The sequence below is a fragment of the Schistocerca piceifrons genome, unplaced genomic scaffold (assembly GCF_021461385.2).
Source record: "Schistocerca piceifrons isolate TAMUIC-IGC-003096 unplaced genomic scaffold, iqSchPice1.1 HiC_scaffold_2304, whole genome shotgun sequence".
Taxonomy (NCBI): Eukaryota; Metazoa; Arthropoda; class Insecta; order Orthoptera; family Acrididae; genus Schistocerca; species Schistocerca piceifrons.
In genome coordinates, this window is record NW_025728234.1 from 1,039,829 (window position 1) to 1,067,279 (window position 27,451).

Here is a 27,451-nt window from a genome sequence, read left to right on the forward strand (position 1 = left end):
AACATACACCCCCCCCCCCCAAAAAAAAAAAAAAAAAAAAAAAAAAAAAAAAAAAAAAAAAAAAAAAAAAAAAAAAATAATAATCGCAGGGGGTAAGATCAGCGCTTCTTGGAGGCCAGTGATGAAGTGCTCTGTCACGGGCTGCCTGGCGGCCGATCCATCGCCTCGGGTAGTTGACGTTCAGGTAGTTACGGACAGATAAGTGCCAATGTGGTGGCGCTCCATCCTGCTGAAATACGAATTATTGTGCTTCTTGTTCGAGCTGAGGGAACAGCCAATTCTCTAACATCTCCAGATACTGTAGTCCAGTTACAGTAGCACCTTCGAAGAAAAAGGGACCAAAATCTTTATTGGCTGAAATGGCACAGAAAACGTTCACCTTAGGCGAGTCACGTTCATACTGAGTTGTTTCCCGCGGATTCTCAGTGCCCCATATACAGACATTGTGATGGTTGACTTTCCCGTTAGTGTGGAAAGTTGCTTCATCACTAAACACAATCTTTGAAACGAAAGATTCATCTGTTTCCATTTCAGCAAGGATAAAATCACAGAAATCGATTCTTTTAATCTTATCAGCTGCAGACAGTGCTTGAACCAATTTCAGACGATAAGGTTTCATAACTAACCTTTTTCGTAGGACTCTCCATACAGTTGAATGTGGAATTTGCAGCTCTCTGCTAGCTCTGTGAGTCTATTTTCCTGGGCTGCGAACAAATGCTTGCTGGATGCGTGCTACATTTTCATCACTCATTCTCGGCCGTCCAGAACTTTTCCCTTTGTACAAACACCCATTCTCTGTAAACTGTTTATACCAACGTTTAATACACCACCTATCAGGAGGTTTAACACCATACTTCGTTCGAAATGCACGCTGAACAACTGTCGTCGATTCACTTCTGCCGTACTCAATAACACAAAAAGCTTTCTGTTGAGCGGTCGCCATCTTAGCATCAACTGACGCTGACGCCTAGTCAACAGCGCCTCAAGCGAACAAATGTACAATTAAATGAAACTTTATAGCTCCCTTAATTCGCCGACAGATAGTGCTTAGCTCTGCCTTTTGTCGTTGCAGAATTTTAAATTCCTAAAGTTGTGGTATTCTTTTTGAATCACCCTGTATAATTAAGGAGAGGTCTTATTAAAATACAACAGCTTAAATGGAAAAAATATCACCTTCATTCATTATGAAGGTTGTCGTAATGTCAGAGACATTTTGAATGTATCACACATATGTAAATTTAATTACCTGAGCAGATCAGTATCCTTCATCACTCCAAGTAATGTTGTAAACAGGATATGCAGTCTTCAGAATTTCTACAGTCTTGCTGTGGTCTGCCTTCCCAAACCCCTGAAATGAAGCAGTCCTTGGCTGTTTTAAAACTAAAGTACAATTAAACAGTGTGCTACATATCACAATAATAATTAAACACTAAAACGAGAACTCTTAACTACAACTACATCCTAAGTAAACAATGTGCTTGTACGTACACTAAAACTGCATCTAATACAGAGCACATGAAACCGTAAAGCAATCTGAAATTTTCTACACCACACATCACAACACAAAAGCAGCAGAAAAAGGGAGTGTGTAAAAACCATCGGAACAGATGTGCAAGATGCAGCATCAGAATTAATTTTTCTATTGATGGGTCTGGCATTGTACACAACACTGAAACACAAGCAGCAGTAACCGTGCAAAAAAATTAAACACGTACCCACAATCTGCAACTGTATTAACTGTGTTAAATGAAACAGGTAGGTCACAAAATGTGTGAAACACAGTCTGAAAAGTATAAAATAGGTGCGAGGGGTACAGAGGAATCATTTGGTCTGCTCCAAGTGCAAGGAATTGTTGATTTGAGTAATTATGACAACTGTCCTGGCAACTGGAAAAAGTCTTGTAAAAACACCAGGCTCACCACAATTCATGTGCTGCCGTAACTATACTCAATCAAAAGATACAGAAGCTGATAATAATAATAATAATATTAATAATAATAATGTCATAAAATTATGGGACAGAAGATCCTCTCTCTCTCTCTCTCTCTCTCTCGCTACATATACAACTCTCTCTCGCTAAATATACAAGTGGAAGCAAGGATTGTGGCCTCAAAAGTAATCTGAAAGGTGTAAGAAAAAATCCTGAATCAGATTGAACAGCACAGTTGGTATCAGCATTGTCCACGGAAGGCAAGGTTTCAGGATGTAGTCCTGGCCCGGCACATAGTTTTAATTTGTCAGGAAGTTTCATAATCATGGCTGCTACCCAGAACAACAGTAGCCATTTCAACCATAACACTTGTCCACAACACCACACCCAAATTATTGTACACGGTTGTAAGAAGCATGATGATGATTTACAGGTATTAACATCTGGTGACATTTACTTCTGACCATCTAACAAGGTATTCTATAATTTGTGCCATGTAACCAAAGCAGAAACTGCTTTCCCATGGAGGAGCTTGGCGTATAACACTCTTAAAAGCTTTAAAAATACTTGAATTATAGGGCACACAACGTATGAACAGAAACTTCACTGTTCTTAAAATATTTTTTGTTAACTGTGGTCTGCAGCTTATACGAATTGTAGAAATGACATCATGTAACACTTTAAGCTGTTGATAATTTTTTTTTACGATGCAACCAGTTTTGGTCAAAGACCATTTTCGAGCACCTGTTGTTCCCACAGCATAGAAACAGGAAAAATTCAGGCAAAAAGGATATTTCAAAATTGTAGTAACAATACATACAATGCTTGTGGATATTTAATTTATATTTCTGACATTGTATTCTTTTGATATATATAGTTTTTGCTGGTAATCAAATTCTGTAAGTGTTGCTTGTATTGTTACTATAATTTTCAAACATTCTTTTCATCTCAAATTCTCCCGTATCCGCGCTGTATATACAACAGGTGCCTGAAAATGGTCTTCAACTGAAACCATTATGGTCTTCAACTGAAACCAGTCACACAGTAAAAAATTAAGTTGAATAACAGCTCAAGATGACACATACTGTCATTTCTACAACTCACTGCTTTTGGTACTACCTGTGAGTAGCTGTACACTTTGATGACCTTGGCACTGGGGTCGTGCTGTATTCTGCCACCACCAGTGCACTCTGTATCAATGCCGAGGCCATTCACCCTGTCCATCGTCTCATCGTAGATGTCCGAATGGAAGCCAACTCACTTGTATCCTCGCACCTAGTAACAGGAACCATAGTCAAACTTTGAACAAAATGTATCAAGAGTACTAAGCAAGAAGAAAACACAAAAGTAGCAACGTGAGTGGAAATTGTGGCATCAAAAATAATCTGAAAACATAACTTAAAGGAGCTGTTGTTATATCCACTATCTATAGGAAACACACACAGGAGCTTCTGTTTCTTTTTTTTTTCCTTTCCCCCCCCCCCCCCCCCCCCCCCATACCTACTGCAAATGCAAATGAAAGCTTTTGTATATTCAGACATGTGTTCTCTCGGAAAACACTGAACATAACGTAAATCATCTAGCTGACAAGGTAGTTGGCAACATCAGCACATGGCTTTTGGAGAACGGATTAATACTTCACTGCCAACAACTGAACTCTTGTAAAATAGAAATAGTCTTGTCCTGAGCTGGTCGAACAGACATTTTAAATTCTTAAGACTGAAGATAGATGAAAAGCTCTCTCAGAAGTATCATGTTCAACACCTTAAGCAGAAAATGAACACTTCTGTCTTCACTATACACTATGTCTTGGACACAAACACAAAAGCTTGTTTACTTTTGCTCTGTTATCTCATATGGTGTTATAGTTTGGGCCAATTCTGTGCACTTGGCAAGAATATTCTCATCCCTGAAAAATGCAGTCGGCAAGCTCTGCAGTGCCAGCTTGTGAACATTCAGGGTTGCCGCAAGTTCCCCCAAGTGACGTTCCCCGATTTCCAGCAAGTTTTAGCATTTTTCCCTGACAAATTTCGAGATCTCAAGGGCAAGTAAAGACAAGTTCACAAAAAAAAAAAAAAATGTAAGGACTTCTGTATTTCTTCCCCTCATGAGCAAAAATCTTAAGTACTAATTTCAGCATCTTTTGTAATGAACAGTTTTTAGATGGAGAAAGAAAGACAATGGTATATAATATTCCATTAAGACCACTGATGTTATTTTATTTCAATAAAACTAAACATATTTGGTGACACAAATACGCATTTCCTTGGAGTCACAAGACAGATTTAAAATACCTACACTGATTTCAGAAATAACCTCAGAAAAAAGTAGGCCTATTGAAAGAAGTATATAAGGCAGGCCAAAATATACAGGTACATAGCATACAAACCGCCTGTGACTGCCACAAGTTGTTCTTCCTATCGCTCATACTTTCTAATATACAGGGTGTACATTACATCTGGGAACACTCATTTTGAAGAGATACCCTGAAAGTTCTTTTTCATGTATACCACCACAGCATACTTTGGTGATTTGCCAATAGCACCAGTCATAAATATGGCAAGTTCAGGTGCGGAGCGAACTTTCTGTGTGTTGGAGTTCAACAAAAAAAGTGTGTGCTACAGCTGTTCAATGGATGTTTAGAACAAAGTACGGTAAGAAACCACCAACAAGGAAGGCACAACAAATTTATTATGATGGGTTGCTTGTGCCCAGCACAGAGAAGCAGACATCCCAGTGTGAGTGAAGTGAATTTGGATTGCATACGAGAGACATTCATAAGGAGTCCAAAGAAATTGGTGCGTCGTGCATCCCATGAACTCGAAATGGCTCCACTGACTGTGGCAAGTCATGCGACAGAAGTTGTCTATGAAACCATTCAAATTGGAGCTAGGGTAGAAGGTCAATAACGACGACAAAGACAAGTGTTTTGAGTTTTGTTCACAGTTGCAACAACTGAATAAGGACGGGGATGGAATTTTGATCGCTTCAGTTTTAGCAATGAAGCCACTTTTGACACTAATGGGAAAGTGTACAGGCATAATTGTCGAATCTGGGGTACAAAGCATCCACACGAATGCATTGAATTTGGGTGCGATTCGCTAAATGTAAATGTTTTTTTGTGCTTTGTCGTGTCGAAAACTGTACGGGCCATTCTTCTTCGCCAAGAGCATTGTCACTGGATATTCCTACTCGGATATGTTGCAGCAATGGCTGATGCCTCAGATGCAATTGGGCTCTCCGTTCATCTTTTAGCAGGATGGAGCTCCACCCCATTTTCATCGTGAAGTTTGTGGGTACCTGAATACGGAGCTGCCGCATCGATGAACTGGCCGTGCTACAGAAGGGAACAGCTGTTTCATGAAATGGCCTCCCTGATCACCAGATCTCACTCCGTGTGACTTTTTTTCTGTGGGGACACATTAAAGATCCAGTGTATGTATGGTCTCTACCACGTGATGTAGCGGAGCTCCAGGAGAGAATACGAGAAACAAATATCACAATTGACGATGCCATGCTGGGACAGGTATGACACGAATTCGATTACTGTATTGATGTCTGCCGGGTCACTCATGTTTCGTGTACTGAATGTTCGTAAAAAAAAAAAGATATGTACATCCTGTATAAATTATTTTCTAAGCCCCAAAATGTACTAGAATAAATAAAATGTTTATAAAACAATGTACTGCACAATGTACTTGCAGTGAGAAAGTCATAATTCCTGAACTCCATCGCCCGTGGCCTCTGGCCTGCCGAGGAGCACCACAGTCCTGAGTCCTCGGATAAATCACGAAAACCCACTGCATTATACCACACACAAACAGAGCCAGCCTGGGAGCAGATCGGCGAGACTAGATCCGATGGGCAGGGCTTGCACATTATTGGGAAACGATGGGCTTCAAATCGTTAGAGAGACCCACAGAAACGGCCTGTGGTTTTGGCCCATCATGGAAGTCCATTCATGTGGCCAGCTTTACACAAGTCACTGACATTATGTTGACGAAATGAGATGGTGGTGATAAATCCATCAATTTGTGCAAATACTCTACACACACACACACACACACACACACACACACACACACACCACATTCACACAATCACTCAGACACAACTCGTGCACATATGACCGTTGTCTCCAGCCACTGGGTCAACAATCTCCAAGAATCATATCAAAACAAACCACCCCTCACGCCTCCCATCGGCAGCTACTAGGCTAGTGGCAAGAAGTGGTGGCAGCACTGACTGCAAGCTGAGGGGAGTGGTAGGAAGTGGAGAAGCAGTAAGAATGAGGGAGTAGGGAAGCGGTGCATGTATTAAGCTGCATCCAGCCAGCGACGATGCAGGAAATCCCAGTAAACAAACTGTTTCATCTACTGAGACAAAAAACAAGATTTCTCCAGGTTTTTTTTCCAAATTTCCCAGCAGGGCAGAAAAAAAGAGTGATACACGTAAGTATTCAAATCCACACACAAAGGTTACCTTGTGGTATGCTACAATTCTGCACAAGAGACCCTCACAATACATGAGAACTTCTCTATGCAACATGTAATTTATCCTAATTTCTCTTAATTTCATATTTTATTAATTCTGTAATTTTTTGTTTATAAATTTTATATTCAGCTTTCTGTAAACTAGGTACCACCTCATCCCACGAGCTTTGGCTCAAAGTCTCAAGATACGCGATAAAAAAAATAAATGTCAATCCCAAAACCTCACACGCCAATATAATGATCTGCATGCAATCATTCTGTTGATAATGGCACATTAAATTTGGAAAAAAAAACTGATGCCCTTGATAATTCAAAGCTGTCATTTAAAGTCACAATTGTATGTATTATAGAACACTGTACAGGAAAAATGGAGTTGTAAATGTAGCTGTGTTTTAGTGAAAACGACGTTTTTTCAAATGATGGAGAACCAATGGAATACTTGTTGGTAACATCTGCTCTATACCATAAACCAGCACAGTACGGCACTTTATGAAGTTTAGTCAAAGGCCTGTTTTGTGAGATAATTTCTTTCTGGAAGTTGAATGCATTGCTTCCGTCACCAAAGCAGGTGTAAAAAAAAAAAAAAATAAAATAAAATAAAATTTGCATTCAGCCCCCTCACATCATTACATCATCAGTGCAAACCAGACGATATTTCTCGTGTAAATCTACACGGCTATCTGGCAGTTCACACTTAAGGATACAGGGCATTTTTCCAGCTCAATATTATATTTCTTTCAGGCACTGTTTATAATGTATATGTTTTAAGATTTTTTGTTGATATCAGGTAATAGAGCACACTTTCTAAACAAATTAGAAGTATTTTGAATATTTTTGAACCTGCTTAGAGTTATTTAAAAAAAGTAACAAGGAAATTCTTCCTCAAACTGAGGTACCATTTAATCCAATGTTATACATTTGAAGGAGACCAAATTTTTACCAGACATGCATGACATGGCTGAGATACTAGACCTATTTAATTCCACCTATTACGTATATTACAAGGATAAAAAAGTATCACATCTTACATTTTAATATTTATAATTTTTTCCAAATAAAAATGTTATTTTTTCTATGCTTTAGCTGATTCTGCAATAAAGCTTAGGTCTACTACATAAGTATGGACTACCAAAAGTTACAGAAAAAATTAGAGCAATGCTTTATAAACTTTAGGAAATATTTGTACCTGAATTCTGAAGAAAACAACTAGCGGGAAATTGCGAATGAACATATGAGTCCAATTAAACTGTGCCTCAGAACATTCCTGAAGCATAGTCTACATCCTGCAGCCTTTCTTCATCTTCAAGCTTCCTCTTGGCATTCCTTTTAGCACTTCTTGCTTCTTTGGTAACTTGAAGAGCGAATCTTTCAGCTTCATGCACCCATTGTCTGTCACACAGAAGAAATTGATCTTTCATATTAGAGCCACATTTTATGCCTAAATTTCTCAGGACTTCCTACCTTCCTATCACTCCGTCATTGAAACATAGCACACCATCTAGTACACCAACTTTTAATGTATTTAGTCCTACAAAAACATTCTTGAGTAATCTTTCCCGTATGGAATGGTTGAAACTTTCATTTGTTTTCTGAGTGCCCCCATGAAGACATTTACCGTATTTACTCGAATCTGAGCCGCACTTCTTTTCCGGTTTTTGTAATCCAAAAAACAGCCTGCGGCTTAGAATCGAGTGCAAAGTAAGCGGAAGTTCTGGAAAATGTTGGTAGGTGTCGCCACAACTAACTTCTGCTGTCGAATATATGTAGCGCTACACAGGCATGCTTTGCAGGCACAAAGATAAATACTGGCGCCAAACCCTCTGCATGAGTGCATTAAAAAAAAAAAAACAAAAAAAAAGGGGGGGGGGGGGGGGGTGGCAGACAAGTTTTTCCTCCGTCTCGGGTTTCGACCACTGCATTTTCATACATTATCCAACAAAGTAAATACAAATTCCGTATTGTGCACCTTTGAATGTAGCAGCATTTCAATGCGCTACGAAAATCCGACTGGCAAGACTGTTTGGGATGTTTGTCAATATGGCCAACTTTACGTTCTGAATTTTTTCCTAACTGTGATAAGAGATGGTTCCTTATAGGAACTTTTATGAATTGTGAATAGCATGCAGTATTCTCTTCACATAAGAATAATTAGAATATAAACATTTTGCCATGTATTCTTTCGTGTTTGCTGCTAACTCATTTAAATCCTGTCTGCCTAATAAACTACGAAACTAGAGTGAGACAACAGCAAACGCGGAAAAATATAGATATCATCCCATGTTTATATTTGTATTATTCTTATGCCTAATAGTGATACAGTCAGAAATGAAGCACGGCAATTGACTAGATTTTTGAATCTAAGATGACTAATTTCAGTGCAGAATGTAATGTACTAAAGAGGTGCCTGCAAAGATTTTCAAACGGAGAAAAATTTTCGCTAAACTCCCGTTCAGAATATCTTCTATCATACGCTGTCTATTATTTGGTTCTTGTTGATCATTCTCAAAGAAAGCAGGAGTGTAGGTAACTGCAAATAGCAGTCTCTTGCCATTGTTTCGCTAACGAAGTACGCGAAAGAGGAAGGGTACCCGTATAATACGGACGGAGCGCCTGACGCATAGCAATGGCTACCTGGTAAAGCTTAACTACTGAGCTTACGACTCGAACCAAACTACTGTAGCTGTATCGTCATTCATTTGACCTAAATTGTGTCTCATATTACAATGGACCAAGTTTGTTTCGATTTGGAGGTGCGGCCTAAAACTTTTCTCTCCCCTTGAATTTCAAGTCTCAAATTTCAGGTGCGGCTTAGATTCGGGAAAATTTTTTTTCCTGGATTTCGAGTCTCATTTTTCAGGTGCGTCTTAGATTCGAGTAAATGTGGTACTAAGCAAAACAGGGTCCACTCAGATCTCTAAAAATTGGTTTTATTTCATTCATAACAGGCTCAAGAAGATAATGCTTATGATATTTTGATAGTATATTTGACCACTTTCCTTTGCTTTTTGGTAACCACACCTAAGAATCTGCTCCTTTAGGGCAAAGTCCATGAACAGTGTGGTCATCTGTGGACAACTTATGAAAGTAGGTGGCCCATACAGCTTTCCTCATTGCTGTATCATCATTCAGAGGTGCATTTTGTCTAATGGCCAGTCCTTAATACCTCTGAAGGAGGTCTGTTTCAGTTTCTGTCAATCTGTCTCAGCCAGACAGAGATTTTCAATCAGATAGCAATTTTCCTTTCATTTCTCTTCTTAGCTTCCTCAATCTAGCACCCATCCTCTTTTGCACATGTCCACAACACTCCAGTTTTGTTACGAAGCTATCACCATAAACATTGAACTCATTAATTTTATTGAAAGCTTTAGAGTACCCATCACCTAGGTACTTTGTATATCTAACGTTATAAACCGGCACTGACCTCTGAAATAATTTTAGAGCTCCATCACACTCCATACCTCTACTGTAACCATCATAATTATTATAACACTGATGTTCAATATGTCCTTCAGTGTTACTATGTCAGATGTGGCAATAATTAGATAAGCACTCAACATCAACAACTTTTCCATTCTCCACAGAAGTAGCACTTAAAACACCATTCAAGGAACGATGTCCTCGATGTTGCCATGTCCCATCAAGTGCAACAGCAATGTCCCTTGTTTCACTAATATTAACAGTTTTTTCTACTCCACATTTCATAGATGCTTTAGACACAACCGTCAAGGCACCTAAAAGTATTCTTATGTACTTGCTGAACCTACTGGGAGGAGGAAGGTCAATCAAATGACAAAACGTTTGTGCAGCCTTTTCTTCCTTTTCCTATTGCACGCATTGCGTACACTAACCTCAAATTCACATCATATGAATTATGCACAATGTTCAAAGTCATTTTCGAGGTAGATTTATTGCAGGATCTACACAGACCAACTAATTTTGACGCCAAACCCTTCCTGCTACTTTGTTGTTCAGTTATTTCCAGACAGCCTACACCATCACATTGTTTACATTTTTCCACTTCCTTTATCAAAGAAGATAAGATACCCACACCAACAACAACAAATCCACTACAAACAGCGTCATTTTTAACACAAAAATTTGAATCACCAGGAGGCGTGCCATGTGCGAATTTCTTCACTGAAGAACTGACACGTAGGTTACTTTCAACAGTGTGGCTTGTTTTGTTTGTGAACTGGTTACCACAGAATTTCCTTTTATTGAATTTCTTGATGTGTGGCACACTAAAAAATATGTATTTTCACAAATATATGTAGCGCTTGGGAAACAAACGTTTATTAACATGCGAACAAACTGCTTCAGAACACAAAAGTAAATACTTGCAAAGATAATCATTTACAGACGCTAGAAACCTGCACTGTTACCAACATATACAATGTATCATACATATAATCGCTGGAAACAGAAAGAAAGTGCACAGTTCTTTTCAAAATAATACTGGTTTCTGTAACAGAAATAAAAGGGGCATGGCAGTATACAAGGTGCGAATGTAAAGTAATGACACTGATATGAAAAAAAATGTTGCTTACAGTTTTAGTCAATTTTCGTGTTGTCTCCTTCAAAGTTCCCTTCTGATTGCACACACTTTTTTTAGCACTTCTGCCATTGATGGTAACATTTCTGGAACTCATCTTCTGTAATATCCTCCAAGACCTTCGTCACAGCTTTTGGGACATCTTGCGTTGTTTGAAAATGGTGTCCTTGACCGCCATTTTGATTCTTGGACAGAGAAAAAAGTTGCACGGATCAATATTTGGTGAATAACGTGGCTCTGGCAGTACCGAAATTTGTTTTGAGGTAAAAAATTACTGTACTGACAAAGCAGTATGGGATGGTGCATTATCGTGATGCAGAATCCAATTATCAGCAATGTTATTATTAGACAAACCGTTCCTCGATTGATGTGCAGTTCTCCTGCAATCATTTTCATGGATAACCTTCTATTAGATTTTATGAGTTCATGCACCCTGGCCAAGTTGACATCCGTCCGTGAGGTTGACAGTCGTTCACTGCAGTCTTCATCTTCAACATTTGTTCTGCCTTCACTAAACATTTTATGCCAATCAAAAACTTGAGCTTTTGACATAACCTCCTCTCCAAAAGCCTTCTTAAGCTTACCGTAAAAGTTGTCATCGCGTTTTCACTCAATTTAACGCAAAAAGAAATGGCATACTGTTGCGCAATATTATGCAGTTCCATTTCTGTGATGAGAGACACTAACACGCGTTAACTTATTACAGCACAACTAATGACTGAGCAGTTGCTTCAACATGCCGCTTGAACTAGAAGCGGCTTATAGACCAAGGTCACAGATATTGTGCCTACGCAAGCCTGCAGGGGTGCCACATCTTGCAAAGAAAATCAGTCTCATTACTTTATTGTCGCACCTCGTACATGACCGTAACTTTAAAATTTGGTATGTATAGGTCATTTTTCATTTCAAACCCTACAGTGTATATATCAATGTAATCAGGAAAGACTATAGAATTTAATAAAGTCATTTAAAAAATTTTGATTTTTCCACCATTTATAAGTATCCTGTATCCTTAAGTGTTCGGCAGAGGATGCATCGAAAAGCCTTCAGACTATTTCTGTAACATTCCACTCTTCAACAGCTTCTGTGGGAGCTCTGATTTCTCTTACTTTATCACGATAATAATTTCTCCTTATGTAGGTGGGTGCCAACAAAATATTTTGCCATTCAGAGGAAATTTCCTGAAAACATCTCATCATAACAAAAAACACCTTTGTTTTAATGACTGTCACCCCAACTTGTATATCATGTCAGGGTATATGCGGACAAGGAAAAAAAATTCCCGGATTTCTCAGTCAAAAATACACTTTCCCCCAAGTGAAAACATACTTTTTCCCTGTTAACTGACGGTATATTTTCTCTTGGAACTGTATACCTTATAAGTCCTTTGATTATGGTTTTATACACGGGCGTAGAATTTCCTGGCGCTTTAGGAAAAAAAAAACACGCATTTTGGAAAGATCTTTGATGTGCAGCAACATGTATGCTGCATATTTTTGTATTAGGAAAGTATAAACTCGAATTCCACCAAACACCGCATGTTACTTTCCAAAGCATTGAAATTGAGATTGGGATGCGCTTTTGTAAGTTAGTCATAGCTCATTTCATGCAATTTCGCCAGCCGATCACAGCAGGTATTCAGAGCTTAGGACACGTGATGTAGTCAACCAACAGCAACATCACTGTTAAGTAGCGCGAACACACAAACAGAAAAAGTTAATGGCTCAAATTAATGTAAATAGTGTTGCTAAACGAAACGCAAAGCCTTCACATATAATATTGGTCTATCAGATTAATACGCTGCAAGAGAAGCTAAGCTTTCTCATAAAATGTTGGTCTTTTATGCGCGTATTACAATTTAAGATGTATCACACAAATGTGCCAGTAAAATTTTTAATAACGACATAAATGTCTGATCTCCGAGGCTCAAAATTCATCTAAATGGCTCATCATCAAAGAGTTGATTTTTAAATGAGAGTCAAACACTTTGTGATTTAAGAAATTCATCGTACATTATCTCACATAGTTCTGGTGTAACTGCTAGAATGGTACTTTGATGGTAACGATTTTCAACACACCATTCGAAATATTTTCCCACGACCTGTTAGAAATAGGTTCGTTTCTGCAGTTGCCAGAGAGCGCCAGATGACAGGCGTCACCGCGCAAGCGCAGCTACGATGTCGTAGGGAGCCCGCATGTTCGTACGTGTGAAACATTAAAAGATCTTACATTATGTAAGAAACAAGACATCAGAGGATACTCCAAGAGAATTGGAATTTCGTGACCCATACTAAAATGTTCACATTTAAAGTGCAAATTTGTATGTCCAGAATCCCACGACCTGTTATTAAGCTTTTCTATGTGGTTTTTGGGATGTAAATTTTCTTGGAGTACCAGTACTGTCCTGTCTCATGTTTGGTTCTTTATTATGGCGTAATGCCAAATGTGCTAGAAGTTGAAAATGTGCACTTGAAATGCAGCAAACACAGTGTCTCAAATATATTGTCTGCCTTAGTGGAAAAGATTAATGAAAGAAAATTTCTTTGGCAAACCAACAAAAATAACTTCATTGTTCTAAAAGGCAATTAACGCTTGACTGTCAGAAAGATGGAAATAAAATAAAATCTGCAACTAATAACACAGTTTAGCCTTCCATTATTATGTGAATGTATTTTAATTCACTTGATAGCTCCCGGCCACAGAAATCTGTTTTGTCTTCATTTGATGTGGGAGCAGCAAATGAAGAGGAAACAGCAAAAACACTAAATGTAAAAATGGGTCACGTGTAGACTACCCACTTCCCAACTGTAATTCAGACTGTTCTGCGCATCAGTCCCGGATCTAGGGGGAAAAAGGGATGGGTATACACTCTCGCACACACACACATATCCATCCACACATATACAGACACAAGCAGACATATTTAAAGACCATTTTTTTTTTTTGTGGGGGTGTTGTGAGGGTGACATGGTATTAGAAGGTGGAAAGTGTAACATGAGGTTGAAATGAAAATGAAAGATAAAAATATATGGGGAGAGATAAAGGTGAACTAGAAAGCAACTGGAAATCTGGTATGAAAAAAGGCGAAAAAGTGTTGGTTAAGTTGATCCTGTGGTGAACTTGGGTTGGTAGAGAGTGATGTGCATAAGGGTTACGTGGTTGTGTTGCCGCTAAAACACGTTAAAGGACGGAGAAATTCGGGAAAATTTCGAAAAAAACGTGTAAATGTATTAAAAGGAGTGGTGTTGTGGTGAAAGATTACGAAAATGGGGTTAACAATTGACTGACGAAGAAATAATGACGTTAAAACCTGTGGGGAGCGGCTAAAAATGATCAGTGATGTGCAAAAACGGAAGTGGAAATAAAGTGAAAGTTCTTAGAACTAGCCGAAATGGTTGTTTAATACGTGAAAGCAGCTGTTATTGAACTAGAAACGGTGGATTTTATAGCAGCGGTAGTGTTGAAAGCGGAAAATAAAATTTTTTTGGTTATGTTTTGGAAGTGGGTTACATATTATTGAGTATATATAGGTGGGATAAAATTTTATAGTAGATTACGGTAAAAAGGGAAAGGTGAATACAAAGTGAGACTACTGGTAAAAACAGAAAGAGAAAATACAGGAAAATAAGACGACAGGAAAGATTTCGAAATGCAACAGCGACAATAACAAACGTAATTGTTGGGTTCAAATTAATGATATGGTTATAATAGAGGGAAACATTCCACGTAGGAAAAATATATCTAAAAACAAAGATGATGTGACTTACCAAATGAAAGTGCTGACAGGTCGACAGACACACAAACAAACACAAACATACACACAAAATTCTAGCTTTCGTAACCAATGGTTGCCTCGTCAGGAAAGAGGGAAGGAGAAGGAAAGACAAAAGGATATGGGTTTTAAGGGAGAGGGTAAGGAGTCATTCCAATCCCGGGAGCGGAAAGACTTACCTTAGGGGGAAAAAAGGACAGGTATACACTCGCACACACACACATATCCATCCACACATACACAGACAGACAGTGACAAAATAGGTGTAATCAGATCGGGAAACAACACCAGTCTTGGGTCCTATTTGTATTAACAGCTTTTTCAGTATTAGACAACGACATTTCGACTTAACTTCATTAACTCTACCAGAATCACCGGTTTAGCTATCCCGTGATTATTCTCCGGTTAGGCGTTGTTACATGGTCGTACAACACATTTTCCGTGCTTCTTCCAGAACAGAACTTAAAGTAGCTGCTAGCTGGGGACTGTACAACTCGCCCTTACTAGTATAGCGATCTGCCCAAAAATTTTTTGTCAAAATTTCATTTTCTTGTGTACACCGCAAAGGTAATACGTAATCATTCTTACGTGTTATTCGTTTATTTCCACTCCTGTAGTCTGAATCTATGGATTCCGCTAGTAATTACAACAACGCTCATCATTTGCAAACACAATCAACCACACAATCAGACAGCGGTTGGTATTCATCCGTTCAGCCTTACTTCGCTCAGCTCTGTCAGATTCCACTGACAGAGGAAACATGTACACTACGCACGCATTCACAAATCAACTTACGATTCATTCAAAATCAACTTAGAATGTGTTAAAAATGTTCAAAAACAGACAGGGATGAGTTTCAAAGTAATATGAATAATCGATAAACTAACGTGCGCTGGATGCGAGTCGCTTTGTGAAACAAGGTTTCCTCCCCCCCCCCCCCCCTCAAGAATATGAATTTGCCCCCCCCCCCCCCCCCCTAGATTTGGACCTCCTGCGCATGTATAAATCTGGCAGCTTGGGCGCTCCAGTAAAATTTTTCCCGGTAGCATTTAGCTGCTTGCTGCGACTGCTTACACAGCCAACAATTTCTGTAGCCAGAAGCGGGAGAAGGTACTACTCAACTGTGCATGCGCATGATCGAGCTCGTAACTGCTAAAATGAATTTAATGTAAACAGTTGTGACGTCACGCTCAGCGGAGGCAATTTGCTGTTACGAAGCATTGCACAGTCTTCCTAAAGCCTTTGACACATTTTACTGTTGGCGGACACTTGTATGAGCACTGTTTTGTTGCTGTATATGGTGCATTTCCCTTGAAATTTAAGTTTTATTTTCGTTTTTTCTCTTGTTCATGTTTTATTGCTGCAGTATTGAGACACAGTAATATCCTTTGTTAGAGTATCGGTTCTTACCAATCAAAATTACAAAAATTTAACTGAAAACAAAAACAATGAAAAATTTCCTGGGTTTTTCCCCGGATCTTCCGGGTCGTATACACCCTGCATGTCCATGGCGCACTCCCCCTTCTTAGCTATAAAACAACATACATTGCTCTTCTTTGAATGCTTTTTTTATGTCCTCTGTCAACACTATCTGGCAAAGATACCATAGCACACAGGGCCATAACTGTAGTTCAACAGTGTTTCAGTGAAAATCTTTTGTGCGTTTTCAGTTGTATCGCCATCCACCATCTCACTTCCAATTTAACAGTAAACACTGAAACACTATGTTATGCAGATAACAACCAACCTTAGGCTACAATTCCCCATTGCAAGTCACCGACATCAGAAGAAAAATTCAACTGAGAAAATTGAAAAATGATGCTAACGACTGTCTCTCAAATAATAATGTATCACAAAGTTGACCAAATATTAGTTTACCAGTTACTGACCACTAATTTGCTCGGTTCTTTGCCATCAGGACCCTCTGGACCAAAGACACGTATTAGAACATACTTAAATGTTCCTTCTGGGTCGATATCCACATCAGGAACAGCAGCAAGCTTCTCTGCTGCTGTCATTAGTGTCCTGTTAAACAGATGTTAAAATTATTCCAGAAATATTTATATACAACAGGTGAGAGAAGAATAGTGCTGCAGTCACAATGTAAACAATACAATTCTGCATCTAGGATTTATACTGGAAACAATGTTTCCTTCAGAGAAATAATGATCTAATATTTGGATTTTTAAACGTGTGCCTATTAAGTAAATAAAAGCATTCCGTGGAAGATCTTACACCATCCAAACCATAAAACTATCAATTAATTGTATCCAAAGGGAAACATACTTGAGAAAGCCATAAAATTACAAAGAGAGACAACTGCATTCTCGTAGAAAGAATTCGCTGGGTGAATTCCTTCATGTTTGGTGGACTCAAAAATATTTTTTAAAAACATTTATTGGTTATCGTTTAGAAAGAGCAGCCATTTTTGTTTCAGGCTTTCTTACACTTTTATAAGCGTCTGTGGTTTTTTAAATTATTCAGTAATGGATTGCCCCAGACCTTTCATATAAGAGGTATTTATTTCAGCAGACACTGGACTATAAATTAAAACCATGATCACCCTGCTGAATGTATTAGGGAATACACTTTTAATGTCTCAAAGTTGTTGGTTGTAAATTTTAAAAACCCATTTTTAATACTATCTTTCCAAAGAGTAGTTTCTTAGCCTTAATACATTTTGTGGTATTACACTACTCAGTACAGATACCTTTTTTTTTTTTTTTTTTTTTTTTAGAGAGAAACAATTATGACAAGCTTATACTTAGAAACACTTTAAAAACAAATCTTTTGAATTTTTTCATTCTTTGGTCTGCAAATCTTTGTTAATGGACCAGATATAAATCTGAAAATTACACATTTAATAGACCTTTATGATATCAAACTTCTGTATAAATTTCAACCTTGAGATTCCATGGACAAAAAAAATTTCAAATATGAGTCAAAAATATGTTTCTTACTGTTTGCAATATCTGGGCTGATGGAAACAGTGTATAAATTACATAATTTAAAAATATCTAGGATAACTCTTTAAAAAATGAGACAATTCATTACATTATCCCGTTCTCAACTTGTTTGTTTTTGCTACGTTGTTTATTGAACAACAGAGATATTTCTTCACTCATGTTGGGCACAGAGTTAAATGTTCGCCTAGTCACAGTCATAAATTCCAGGGGAGAAGACAACTCCTTTAATGCATTTTTAACGGGCCTCTCGTGTTGATCCTTTTCAAATTTTGTAAATGGGGTTCTTGGTGCTGGTAAAATGTAACATCCACATCTTGGTTTTGACGAGCAATGTTACCAACTTTGGCAATCCACCACTGTTCGTCATAGACACAAGCCACTATGTCCTTACTTTGAAGTGTCAGTGGTACAAGTTTTCCACAGTGATGACATTCACTATCAGAGGATGTTGATGTGAACTTACAGTTGAGCAAGTTGTATGACTGAGGCATAAAACAATGAAAAGATCGGGTGCCTTTAATCTTCTGACAAGTTTTGAATCTTTCCTCCAAGACATTGGCATAGAGTTCTCATATTTCCTCACATTTAATGAAACATACGTAATCCCTTTTACCTATTCTTTACAGAATTTGAACATTTCTTGACGTGTCCAGATTTGGTTCTCATAGGTCCGTTGCAGACTAGCTTTTGTGACAGCTCGCTTTGTTGTACCCTTTATGCCATCACACTCATTCTTCCCAGGACATGATGCAAAAAAGTGCTATTCTGCACCGAGCCAACAGTCTTTTTTTCTTTGAGAAAGGAGATATTAATATTTGTTTGCTTTTATATTGGCCTGCAGCACCATCAGAGAAGTTCATCAGTTTGTTTATGGAACTGTCGTGCTGTTTTACGTAGTTTGTTAACTGCAGGTGAAAAGCATGCACTGCTGTAGCTTTGTGCTCAAAGTAATCATTTGCAACACAAAAACTATAACTCTAGTCTATCTGGATCTTTATAACAGAACACAAATGGACAAACTGTGGCCTGTTTGTTTACCCAGTGGCGCCCTTGTATTTCACTTGAACAACAAAGGAATAGTTTTCAGAAAAGTCAGCAAGAACTATACATTCATCAACTGCCAAGGTTTGCTTTTGCCCTTCAGAAATTTATCCTGACTTTGGCAATTAAATGACACACTATTGAGTTTTCAAGGTTAGTAACCAACACTTAGAAAAACTATTCTCGTTATTTTGAGATTCCATTGTTCAACTGCACACTTCAAGGGCTCATTATTAACTAAGTGTGAGTGAACAGATGTTGGTGGAAGGGGGATGACAACACACAGATTTGTACAGGCTTGTCTACATCTACATGGATACTCTGCAAATCACATTTAAGTGCCTAGCAGAGGGTTCATCGAACCACCTTCGCAGTTCTCTATTATTCCAATCTCGTATAGAGCGCAGAAAGAAGGAACACCTATATCTTTCCATTCGAGCTCTGATTTCCCTTATTCTATTGTGGTGATCGTTTCTCCCTATGTAGGTCAGTGTCAACAAAATATTTTCACATTCAGAGGAGAAAGTTGGTGATTGGAATTTTATGAGAAGATTCTGTTGCAACAAAAAATGCCTTCCTTTTAATGATGTCCAGCCCAAATCCATTATCATTTCTGTGACACTCTCTCTCATATTTCGCAATAATACAAAATGTGCTGCCCTTCTTTGAACTTTTTCAATGTACTTCTGTCAGTCCTATGTGGCAAGGATCCCACACCGCGCAACAGAATTCTAAAAGAGGACGGACAAGCGTAGTGTAGGCAATCTCCTTAGTACTGCCAATACATTGCAGTCTTTGGTTAGCCTTCCCCACAATATTTTCTGTTTGTTACTTCCAATTTAAGTTTGATATCATGAAGATCCATTAAGTGTGTAATTTTCAGACTTTTATCTGCTCTCCTTACAAAGATATTGTAGGTCAAAGAACGAAAAAATTCAAAAAATCAATTTTTTAAAATAGTGTACATTTTGTGTAAGCTTCTCACTATAAGAAGTAGTTATACTGTATAGTGTAATAGCACAATAAATATTAAGGCTGAGAAATTACTCTTACTTTGGAAAAATACAATTAGGATTGATAAAAAATCTACTCACCAAGTGGCAGCAGAACTCGCACATAAAAGACGGAAGAGGGGTGAAGGAAGAGAACTGGAGAGGTCTAGGAAAATTGGTAGATATCGGGAAAGTCACCCAGAACAGCGGCTCAGAGGAGACTTACCGTAAGTAATGTCTTTCCTTCTCATCCCGTACGGTAAGTCTCCTCTGACCCGCGGTTCTGGGTGACTTAACCAATATCTAACCCTTTTCCTAGACCTCTCCAGTCTTTCTCCTTCACTCGATTACTTCCCCTTCCACCCTTCTGCCTGAAGAAGGAGCCACTGGCTCCAAAAGCTTGCCAATTACAGCTGTCTTTTATGTATGTGTTCTGCCGCTGCTTGATGAGTAGAATTTTTATCTATCCAATTAAATAGTTTAAAGAATACGCTTTTTTAGCTTGCAATCAACAAGTTTGAGCCATTAAAAGTAGGGCCTATATTAAGGAATACATTCAGCATGGTTATCATGGTTTTTAATTTATAGTCCAGTTAATGATTCTTCAACTCAGTACTGAACAATTTAAAAAAAAAAAAAAAAAAAAAAAAAGAAAAACAGATGCCTGTAAAAGCAAAAAATAGCCACTGTTTCTAAATGTTGAGAATAAAATTTTTTAAAAAATGTCTTTAAACCCATTAAACATTCGGGAATTCATCCAGCAAATATCAATTTTTTTCTAAAATGACCGAGCGACTAGTTAGTTTTTTCCCTGGCCCACTAGTCCTAGCTTACATAACAGAAATTTTGATTTTTATCAATACCAACCGTCTGCTTTCACCTATCACATAATCAAAATGCTGGACATAAATCACTCATCGAAATCAGCCACACACTGCAACGACAATTTTATCTATTCTCATAACGAAACAATCATAGGCTCCCCAACTTGCATTTAAAAATAATGCAGAAGCAATATACATATGGAAAAAAATGACATACTGTTTTAGAGATAAGGGATCTAAAATTCTTTTATATATTTTTTGACATAATCTCACAAGCATTTCACAACGCTGTATCCAATTTTGACAAGCCAGCTAGCGCCTTTAGGGTAAAGGCACATACTGGTTTCCATTCTGTTCTCAACAACATTGAACACAACAGAAACTAATCTCTGTCTACCGTCAGCTTCAGCATATGCCTTTCGTCTGAAGACTACAACTGACTGGTTGAAACTAATTACGGCATTGTGAAACGACCCATGTGTTTGTGTGGACGTTTTGTGCATGGATATCACACACACCACATCATCAGTAGCATGCTACCAGTCAAAGGCAGTGTCAGTACATCCAATCAAACCTTCGGAAGCATCCGATTTAATCCATCTGCTTTGACCCATGACGTCATCCATATGACAGAAACGCCTACGTCCAGAGTATACAAAATGTCGTCAATATTGTCACTATGTACACATGCCAACAAACCTGCAGGAAAACAGAAACAGTGAAAGTAATCTTACTTCAATGATAAAATGAAACTACAGAACAACCGCGGGAAATAGGGGGTCTAGGGCAAGGACAACCTAATTTTAACAACATCACATCACATCACCCCTAAAAAAGTCTCAACCTACAACATAATGCTACAGCCACAAAGCCAGTAGGAATCATACAGTTCACTCGACCTATATAGCTCAAACCAAGCCCACAATACCAAAAAACCAACATCTGCAATAACGAAAATGGCACTTACGCAGTTTAGGGGGTACATGCGCTGATCATGAGAAAAATACCTATTTTTGAAGCAAACATATTTCTGAAGATATAAGCATATATATGCGCGGAATACCAAAAAAGTACTTATTTTCATATGGAGGTGGGGGAAAAAAAAGATTAATTAACTGTCTGCTTTCACCAGCTTATTCATGTTGTTATGCCAATATGCTGCAGACACTTTAATATATTTCTTCACAGAGTTCTTTAGCCATAGGTAATGCTTACAGTTTCATACATCCTAACCATGATAGCTATTGTTGGCTTTGCATATTGTTGCATATGGTATATGTCCCTGTTGCTCACAGTTATGCATCTTGATCAGTGCGCCCAACAACCTATATTTTTCTGTTGAGGCTGTCCGTTTTGAAGTATCGTATATTACTGCGTGTGCCAAAATGGCGAGAAATTTTCCAGATTTGAGCGACTTTGTAATGGAAGATTTATACCATGTTATGGAGAACACCCGAAGCTCAATACAATGGGCTAGGCAACAAGATCTTATGAAGAACGATATGGTGTGTGAAAATGGGTATTGTGTTGGATACAACGAGATGAAGCTGGAGAAAACTACAGGGAAAGATGGCGAAATTTGGAGCCGCTCCATTGGCAGGGACTGTAGAAAGAAATGTTCAATCAGGAAAATGTCATTTTTTGCTGGCAGTCATTTAGACATTTCTAAAATTTTGCAACTGTCTTACATGTGGGTTTTCGAACTCAATAGGCAAAAGTTTTTAATGAGGGAGCTCAAAATTGGCAGTGAGCACACTGTGGTCGATTGGTGCCAATTTTGTAGAAATATCTGCCATGAATATTTCTTAATTGAGCCAATAGTTTTGGGCGGCCCTGGCCATACTGTTGAAATAGACGAGAGCTGCTTCGTCAGCACCATCGAAGTCACAGGTGCGAGAGCAATGGGTCTTTGGTGGTTATGACGTTGAGACAAAGCAAAGCTTTATGGTTGCTGTGCCACAACGTGATGCTACCCATTTGCTGCCAATTTTGCAACAGTATGTTTTGCTACTGGAACCACAGCAGTTTCTGATTTGTGGCAACTTACAACACCATAGGTAACTTGGGCTACAATAATCTGGCTGTTAATCATTCGCTTTATTTTCTCGATCCCTTTACGAACGCAACCACAAATCACATGAAGTCAGTCTGGCAAAAAGCTAAAGAAAAAATCCTATAAGGCCTTTCAGAACTCACCGTGCTATGCTGAATAACTACCTGGCGGAATTTCTCTGGCGTCAATGTTTTGGGAAAATCCATTCCACAATTTTGTTATTAATTCCACCTTTCTTGAAGAGAGAGAGAGAGAGAGAGGAAAAAAAAAAAATTAAATTCCGTGCATACATATGCAATATGTCAATTTTGATACAAAAAAAAATGTTGAAACAGTTAACTGATTTTTTTTTTTTTTTTTTTTTGCATCCAAATGAAAAATAAGTACTTTTTTGGTGAAGAGCGCGTCAGATATGACTGTAACACTCAAGTTTTGAAATAAAAAAATTTTTGGTATTCAGCGCATATATATGCTTATATCTTCAGAAACACGTGTTTCCTTCAAAAATAGGTACTTTTCTCGTGATCAGCGCATGTACTCCCTAGACTGCATAAGTGCCACGAAAAGCAGAATCAGATGTTTCCCTCGACCTATACAGCTGAAAGGAAGCCCAGATAGCAAGGAACCAATACAGCTGAAAGGAAGCCCAGATACCAAGGAACCAATAGCTACAACCCGAAGAGTGGAATCAGACATTTCCCTTGACCTATGTAGCTCAAATGCAGCTCTCAATACCTACCAGCAATAATAATAATAATAATAATAATAATAATGAAAACAATGTAAACTTCACACACCAACATACCAAAAAACACCACAAAAACCAAAACCTTCAACAACTCGAAAACGCAAAAACTTGTATATACACCAGATCAATTAAAACCAACTAAAGTACGATAAATGTAAAACAGACAGAACATCAGAATTACTACAGATTAAAACAAAAATAAAAGTTTATTACCAACAAAAGCATGCAACAAAATCACCTAGGTTGACCGCCGCTACCAGTACACACACACACACACACACACACACACACACACACACACACACAAAAAACTAATCAAACCTAACAAAATGCCACACACATAAATAACCATCACTGAAAAATGAAGATTTCCAAATCCACATTGCAGCACTGGCTACCCAGACTCAAATAAACCCATGTTACCATAGTGATAATGAACCCAATATCACATGTTAAACTCAACAAACACAAACCAATTCAAAAACACACACACAACACCATTATCTCATGGGTCAAAGGAGACAGGTGGAATAGAACACTTCCAATGGCCCCTTAACTTAGTTCCTACCTCACGCAGACAGACAGGATGTGAGGACAAGAATGAATAGTTCTGAAAAATAAGATTAGTGTTTCACTTTTAAAAGTGTTAATCAGCAGTAGGGCCTCCTGGGATCTTGCTTCCTTGACTATCAGTAGTGACCAGCCACACTGTTTCTTTATAAAACAATTCCTTAATAACGTCATTGTTTAATATTTGGATTCTTGCACTGATATCACCTCACGTGTAAGATTGTTCCCCCTATTGTTATCTAGACAACAAACTTCAACTCTAAGACATGATATCACGGTACATAAAAAGATTTTTACATGTTAGTCTGAGAACGTGGACAGTGACTAAGAAGGCATACCCTAATATTGCACTTACTTTAAGTTTTCAAAATGTCACAACCCCTTTCTTCTGTCATTTACCACTCTTTAACCTCTGGCAACAATCTGTTAATATAAAAACTGCACTGTTTTTAGAGTTCATGTTAAACCACAGACCTCTCTATAACTGACTGGTTGGAGAAAGGCAAGACAAAGAACTGGTTATGAACTGTTGTGTCCAAATCAATCTTTGAAATGCCAACAACAGGATTAGTTAAAAATGTGATACCAAGCTTATGAACGACAACACCCTTAACGTGGTGGAGATATAAGAGACAGAACTGATCAACTGCTCACATAACTAATAACACGAAAACATCAGCGAAATAAAATGCTAGAGACTAACAGGATCTCTGTGAGAAAAGGTAGTTTTGGGCCCATGATGTTCTTTCTATTAGTCCTTCAAATATATTAAAAACTTGAAAATACCAGACCACAATTCGAAAATGGAGCCTCACATAGGTACTTAAATGTATCTATGGAATGACCTACCTTAAATGTATCTGTGGAATGACCTACCAACCCAACCTATCCTAGATATATGTTTACACTAGTCTACAGATCAGCCTGTCAATGTAAATGAACACATATATACATCTTGTATGCCACAAGCATTCCCCCAGTCGAACACCATCTCCAGTAGGCCTAGACTTAAAGTACACCTAGCAAACAATACAGTCTAAGCTACCAGCCACAAAAAATAAACTTCATATTATGATCAAAACACACACTCAAAATATTTCACTGAAACAAACAAAATATCATAGATGCCATATGACATCACAGTTCATATAGGCTACCTATGGCTCATGTTGCTCACTGGACTCCAAACACGTTTATTTTTTCACACACAAGCATTTATTGCTTAGTCCAGTTTCTTGAATAAGTATCATGAGGCTATCATGGTTAAGTTTGTCAAATTAACTCCCAAAAACATCTTTTTGATAGCAATATTCTTGAATACTGGTTGTTTCTCAGATTCCACACCCCCTTCAGAATACCAGCTTGGTGCTTTCTGGGGTTTAGATATTAGCTACACAGTCATAGTTACGCTACAATTAAAACAAAACTTATTCACAATTCCAATTACAATATCTACACATTTCATGTACCGGTATTCGTAAATACAGATCTTTACATACTTGGTTTAGGTGAAATAATGCCAATGCGTCACAATTATTTCGATGTGAGCAATGAAACTTCACGTAAAACATGACTGCGATACAATGCATAATAAAATAAATATACCGAGGTCTAGAAATAAGCATGATTACACATAAAAGGGATGATTAATACAGTTCAATATTAAAAAATCTGTATTCAACAAAACCGTAGTCATACAGAACTGGAGGGGTGCGACGGTAATGGTTTTATTTTATCAGTGAAATTATACATACCAGTACTGGATGTTACTAATGCTCCAAAACATCAGACAGTATATATAATAATGGTATGAGACAACGAAGGGAGATTATTTTAGGACGTATTTTCATCAATTTTGATATGTTATGACTCGTAATAGCCCTGGAGACGTCTTTTATAACAATCGAATAATTTGTAGCAGTACACCGATAAAAATAACTGCTTGCAACTAGCAAGTAATCGCGCAACGCGCAACCAAACTTCGAACACACAAGTAACTTCTTAACCCGATACGATTACATGACAATAGACACCATACGCATACTCAAAATAACAAACCTAGATAAGCACAGCACTGGATTTCGTACGCCTCCAAACAAACTACTTTTCAGAGATTGTATTTTAATAAATGAAGACATACCGGAGCAGTGGATTTTAATAATACCGACAACCAAAGACAACAAAGCAACAGAACTACGCACTAGAACAAGCCAGTTTATTTGATTAATTTAAAATGTGAAGGAAAAAGCAGAGTTGTTATTTGCTGACATGAATCCATGGCTTTTTAGATTAAAGTACTGACTTCGAAAGTGGGGGCATTTGATGACAGAATTAAAAATCATTACTGACAAAGCCAATCCAATCCAATAGAGACCGTAGATCTTACACTAATAACTAAACAAGAAATTTCCAGAAACTTACCTCCGCTTATAAAAATGTCCACAGTGTGCGTTAGAAAAATGTGTAGAATAATGAAACTCAAGGAGAAAATACGAATTGCTTTGGAAGTAAAGGATACTTATTATAAATGTCACTATCTTTATAGTAAATTTTGCATAACGTGAGTTTCGTATTTAAATTTGAACAAAACCATTAAACAGAGGCACATTTTCGAAGTGTTGTTTAACTGTTTTAGTCACTCAGTACAAAACACCTTCCTAGACTCTTTACTAGTTTCAAAAAATGGTTCAAAAGGCTCTGAGCACTATGGGACTTAACTTCTGAGGTCATCAGTCCCCTAGAACTACTTAAACCTAACTAACCTAAGGACATCACACACACCCGTGCTCGAGGCAGGATTCGAACTTGCGATCGTAGCGGTGGTCTGATCACTGAAAATATTACTGCAACTTTTCTGAAGTGTATAATCCTCGACTCATTTGCCAGATTTATGCATTCTGTAATCTCACTAAAAAACTCAAGGAAAATAACAGAGACAGTTCTATCCTTCTCCAATCCGTGCATGTATCATGTCTTCAGTGAATTCGGCACCGACAGGACATTACGAATTTTACTTTTTTAAATGTCCAACCACACATGCATATTTCCTTGTCCAGCAGTTCATTCGGTTGGGCAGTCTCCAGTATACGTTTCCTTCTGTGTTTTGTTTGTACAGCACCAATCATTCACATAGATTTTAACTTATTTTTTTGCCAGTGCACTGTTAATATCTGCGAAAACAAAAACTGCTGCACAAGCTCTGCAAACAACAAATGTGATCTTACAAAACATCAAACAATGGTTCTTCGACAATAAAATGAAAACGAATGAAGAAATAACACAACAAAATCTTACATGTAGCCTTACGAATGTTGCATACCCCGATAATATGGAGGCTATCAAACTGCTGGGATTCCTGGCTGACAGCAAATTAATAATGAATGAACAAACAGTGTATGTGTGCTCCCAGCTCTCCGATGTACTGTCTGCAGAAAGTAAGTTGACACTCGGCGCCGTGGCTTATGGGAATGACTGTAAATGGGAGATGCCTCCACTGTCACTCGCTTCAGC

General features: G+C 38.0%; 1 pseudogene; it reads right to left on the reverse strand.

Moving 5' to 3' along the window:
• Positions 1–1,255: 1,255 nt before the first annotated feature.
• Positions 1,256–26,106, reverse strand: LOC124742298 (annotated as a pseudogene).
• Between the last annotated feature and the right edge of the window lie 1,345 nt (positions 26,107–27,451).